Raw genomic sequence first — 5,967 nt, forward strand, 5'->3', positions numbered from 1 at the left:
TTTGTATATGTGGTGTTTTTATTGGTTAATGAATAGAGCTGCTTCAGCCAATGACTTAGCAGAGTGCAGCCAGGGGGGAAATCCAAACTGAGATATTTGAAGAGAGTAGGCAGAGTCAGGTAGGGAACATACAGTTACTGAAGGAGACAGATACCGGGCCTTTACCAGTAAACCACAGCCTCGTGCCAATTCATAGATTAATAAAAATAGGTTAATTCAAGATGTAAGGGTTAGCTAAAAATATGCCTGAATCATTGGCTAAACGATGTTGCAATTAATACAGTTTCTGCATGATTATTTGGGTATGAGCAGTCAGAAAACAAACAAATAGTCTCCGCCTACAAAATGGTGCCCAATGTGGGGCTAACCCTCGTGGCCAGCCACACACTTCAGGTCCGGGCGCTTGTATGCCCGCATGGGGTTAAGAGAAAAGTAGCTGAGAACATACTTGCCACTCAGCACTCCTGCTGGGGCAAGCAGCTGGGTCGGGTCTGCTAGGCATTCAGAAAGCCATGGAGGATTCTCGATACCATGCACAGAGACATTTTCCAGGCCACACAGCACGCTGCATGGCAGATTTAGCTTTTACTGAGCCAAGAAAGGTTTATGTGCTGCCCAGGGCTTCCCAGAGTTAAGGTGGAGAGCACAGCTCCCACCCAGCAGTTCCAGAGCTGGCAGGAAATGTACTTTTGCTGTAGTAAAAGGCCAAGAGAGGTGGAGCCAGCATCCAGGACTGCAGCAACCACATTGCTTACCATTTTAAAATGTTCCTTGTCAAAAAGGATTTCAAATACACAATAGAACAGAATCAGACATAAAAGACCTCTAAACAAGACACAGTGTGTTTTAAAAAAAATGTACGTAGGCTTGGGAGAGAAAAAGAGTATAGACAGTTATAAAACAGTAAAAGTAATAAAATAAAAGAGCACCGACAGTCATAAATTAAAGAAGTAAAAATAATATAATAAATGTTTAAAATAACAAAATAAGCCATGTAAAAATAAAATATACAGAGAGTCTGGATTATGTATATTATTATGTTTTCTTTAGATTTTTGACTACAAAGAGACATTTGATTCTGGGGGCTGCTAAGTTAAACCACCATAAAGTTATCTTAACTTCAAAATTTGGGTTTAAAGATATGTTATTTAAAAAAAAAAGAGGTTCTGTTTCTGTTTCCACAGAAGATAAAAACCTATGAGTTTCTTCCAGGCTAATATGGTTTGATAAAAGAAACAACAAAAAACAGTTTAAAATAAACAATGCTCAAAGTCCCAAAATGACAGCTTGTAAATGTTTATTTTCATTTAAAGAGGGTAGATTATCAGTGGTAAATGATCACAGTCAATCTCTTTCTAGGAAAAGGGGAGATATGATATAGAGATGAATTCTTTTCATTGGTACAGACTTTGGTCTATTGATACAAATTTAATGTCGATTTGTAACACTGTGTTGCAAGGAGAGGGCCACTTGTTCTTCCCGGCCTCCCAACTAGCTTGTACCCAAAATAACCACACAGAAACTGTATTAATTAAAACACTGTTTGGCCCATTAGCTCTAACTTCTTATTGGCTAACTCTTACATCTTAGTTTAACCCATTTCTATTAATCTGTATATTGCCACATGACAGTGGCTTACTGGCAAGATTCTAACTGGCATCCATCTCAGGCGGAGGATCCATGGCGTCTTTCTATCTCTGCCTTCCTTCTCCCAGCATTCAGTTCCGTTTTCCCCACCTACCTAAATTCTGCCCTATCAAAAGACCAAGGCAGTTTCTTTATTCATTAACCAATGAAAGCAACACATAAACAGAAGGACCTCCTATACCAACTGTGTATATGTATTTCTTCTCTTATTTAAGGTATTGCGTTTGTGTAGCTCACTTAAAAATAATATATAGTTAAAATACAAGTTAATAGATAGTCATCTATAATAGTCAAACTGTAGTCATGTTAGGTTTTCTAGATATATAGAGATATATTTCAGTTAGATAATCTTCAAAACTTCAAATACCTACAAAATATGGCATATAAAATGCTTTAAAAACTCAGACTTTGCTTGACAATGAGACATGTCTGCTTCTGGCAGGCAGCACCAATTACTTCAGAGAGATTGATGGGCAATGAAGAAGCTTATTATGGAATTTGCCTTCAATGTGACAAGGCTATCCATTTGGGCAAGAAACTGCCCTTGCCTGGACTACTTGATGGTATGCTGTATAAATGGACATGCAGGACACACAAAAAAACCTGCCAGACATTCTACAGGATACAGACAAGGCAAAACAGATCTTGAAATTTCCAGCTTCGTAGACAAGTCTGCCAGATATTATAGGCCTGTATGCTGAAGATGGATGCCCCAACATTACAACACTGTCTAAGCAGTGAGATGTTTCTGTCGATTCTAGAGTTTTGGAAGTTGCTTACAATGTACTTTCTATTAACTTAGGTAATATTATATCCTTCTGGTGTCTTTAATGGAGTTAAAGACTAGATAATTATAACTATAGTTTTCCTTCATGATGATAAAAGATAAATTAGATATAAAACTTTCGACTCACAAAGAAATAGACTAAATATTGCAACTATAATTCTTGCTTGATAACTGTTTTGTATATGTAATTTTACTACGTTAAAGTTAAAAACTTCCTTTTTATTTATAGAGGAAAAGGGAGATGATGTGGGATATCCTTCTGTATATGTGTTGCTTTTATTGGTTAATGAATAAAACTGTTTCGGCCAGTGGCTTAGCAGAGTGTAGCCAGGCAGGAAATTTGAGCAGAGATATGTAGAGAGAGTAGGCAGACCCAGGGAGACACCATGTAGCTGCTGAAGGAGACAGATGTTGGATCCTTACCAGTAGACCACAGCCCCATGACAATCCATAGATTAATAGAAATGGGTTAATTCAAGATGTAAGAGCTAGCTAAAAATATGCCTGAATCATTGGCTGAACAATGCTTCAATTAATAGATTTTCTGTATGATTATTCAGGTCTGAGCAGTCAGAAAACAAACAGTCTCTGCCTAGCCCACACCTCCATGACGAAGCATTCAAACATATGAGCATACGGGGCCATCCTCATTTGAACTATCACACAGTACTTTCCCAGTTTTCAAGGTCATTGGACTCAAATGGCTCAAAAACCCAAGGTCATTAGGTTTTGTTTTTTCTTTCTCCCTGGGGCCCCATTTCTGTCTCAAGTGAACACTAACTGAGAGTCCAGCTCTCCAAAGAGTCAGTCAATTGAAGGTCCTAAGCCCAGCTAGGATGGGAAATGAACTGCTGGGTGAGGTGAGGGACAGTGTGACAGCTAGATGCCATGGGTCAGGGTGCTCATTATAGACGCCCAGGGTCACCGTATTTCACTAGGTGCCCACTGGACCATCCCTTCAGAGTTCTCATGGTCCCACTAATGAGTTTTCTCCACAGACCTTTCAATATTTCACTATGAAACATTTTTATCTTTTCGTGTGCTTATGTATGATGTGAGCATGTGGGTGCGTGCTTCAGCACATGTGTGGAAGCCACAGAACATGCTTGGGTCTTGGGCATTTCCTTCCAGCTTGAGATGGGGTCCCCTCTTTTGTTGTTTGTCCCTGTGAATACCAGGCTCGCTGGCCCCACTGGCTTCTGGAGATTCTCCTGTCTCTGTCTTCCACTTGGCCACAGCAACACTGAGATTGCAAACACATGCCACCATGCATGACTTCACATGGGGTCTGGGGATTTGAACGTAGGTCCCTGCACTTGGGTAGCAAGCATTTGCTCCACTGAGTGATCTCCCCAGTCCTTCTCTGTAAAACATTCTTACTTCAGCTCTCCACTGGCCCTACGTTTGCTCAACCAAAGGCTGAGCCTTCTCACTACAAATGAACAGGCAAAGATCATTCATGTCTTGAGGGACAGCGATCCCATAGGGCTGTGGTTCTCACCCTTCCTAACAATGTGACCCTTTAGTACAGTTCCTCATGACATGGTGACCCCAACGACAAAATTATTTCATTGCTACTTTATAACTGTAATTTTGCTGTTGTTATGAATTGTAATGTAAATATCTGATATGCAGGATATCTGCCATGTAACTCCTGTAAAAGGGTCCTTTGACCCCCAGAGGAGTTGTGACCCACAGGTTGAGACCACCATTTACATATGGAACTCAGTTTCCACACAAAATTCATTTGTGTTTAATATATATCTCCTATGCATAACCCAAGGTAATTTTATTTAACATTTTAATAATTTTATATATGAAGCAACATTTGTGTACAGTGAACCATTGTAGTGTAGGAACATTTTGGAGATCTGGGATTTGAGATTTTCATACCAGGGTAAGGCCTGTGTGGCAAACATTGTCGAAGAGCAATGGAGTAGAGCAGTGAGATTTTCACTATTAATATTCCTCCCCCTTTTAGAACTAACACTGACTCTGATGCAAGCGGAAAAGACAACTTCATTCTGTATCAAGAATGACTATCGGGTAACATAACTGAGCCATTCTTGTAGCCCAGGTTTATGTAGTAGGCCAATGGTAATCTCTCAGAATCAGGCTTACAGAGGTGAGATAGGGTAGCTGGCAATCAGCAGCCCTCTGACTCACCCAGGCACATTATGCTGACTCCATTCATCACAGAAAAAAAAAAGAGTGCACTGTCTACAGATAGAAAAAATTAATACATAAACCGTAATGCATTTCTGCAATGGAATATTATACACTAGGCAAAACAGATGAAGCATAGCTAACCTACAGCCATATGGAGGGATCTTAGAAAAACCCTGATTCTTCCTGTCTGGGTTTCACAATTTAAAGTTTCAGTGACCGCCCCCAGTCAGTGGTGATCTAGAAGTATTAAATGGAAAATTCTAGAAGTGAGTACTCCATAGCTGTAAATCGCATGCCACTCAAGTGGTAGTAATGAAATTTCGTTCAGTCCTGGCCTGTCCTACTCAGGATATGAACCACAGTTTTGTCCCATGAAGTATCTGTTATGCCTCATTTTGTTACTTGGTACATGTTTCCCAAAGATAAGGGGGACTGTTTAATGCTGAATGAGAAAAGCAAGTCTCAGAAGATGGCACATGGTATGTTTTAATTTTATAAAGCTCGAGAGCAAGGCTGGAGAGATGACTCAGAGGTTGAGAGCAGTGGCTGCTCTTCCAGAGGTCCTGAGTTCAATTCCCAGCAGCCACATGGTGGCTCACAACCATCTGTAATGAGGCCTGGGGCCCTCTTCTGGCCTGCACTGCAGGCGTACCTGCAGACAAAACACTGTATACATAATAAACAAATAAATTTAATAATAATAAAAAACTAAAATGACTGATTTAAAAAAAAAAGCTCAAGAGCAAGACCAACTGAAAATACATGGTTTGGCTGCATCAATGATGTCAGAAAATTACTGGAAAAGGAACTGAATACTGCCGTCCAAATGGAAGGTCACGGAGACTTCTAGAAGAGAGGCCAAGTGGGATGGGTGTAGTGGTAAAATACTGTGGTGAAGTTCCCGAGGGATGCAGCAGCCACTGCGTGTGGTTTAGGACAGTGGCAGGTGGGAGACCACAGGGGGGGAGGTGTCATGAGGGGCAAGGGAGACAAAAACACCTCACTTAAACTGTGAGGAATGCTGGTATAGGAGAGGGTGTGCATGACAGTCAGGTGGGGGCTGCCATCTGGCTGTTAGGGTGGTCCCTGAGCTTGGAGGAGCAGCCCTAGGCAGCACAGAACGGAAGCTACACAGCAGGCCAAACAGGCCTGGTCAGTGCAGTGATTATTAGAGGGCTGGACAGCACAGTGAAGGACAAAAGGGAGGGAGGCCTTCCTAGGTGCTTTCGGTAGTATGAGCACCCCTGCCTCCCCTCCCCCGCTCTACACTTTTCTTCCAGGAACAGCTGGCCAGAGGGTAACAGGACTCCAGTCAGACACGCTGTTCCGCTGTTCCGGCCTGAAGGTCAGGAGTCTCAGGCCCA

Source organism: Microtus pennsylvanicus, chromosome 1, assembly GCF_037038515.1.
Source record: "Microtus pennsylvanicus isolate mMicPen1 chromosome 1, mMicPen1.hap1, whole genome shotgun sequence".
NCBI lineage: Eukaryota > Metazoa > Chordata > Mammalia > Rodentia > Cricetidae > Microtus > Microtus pennsylvanicus.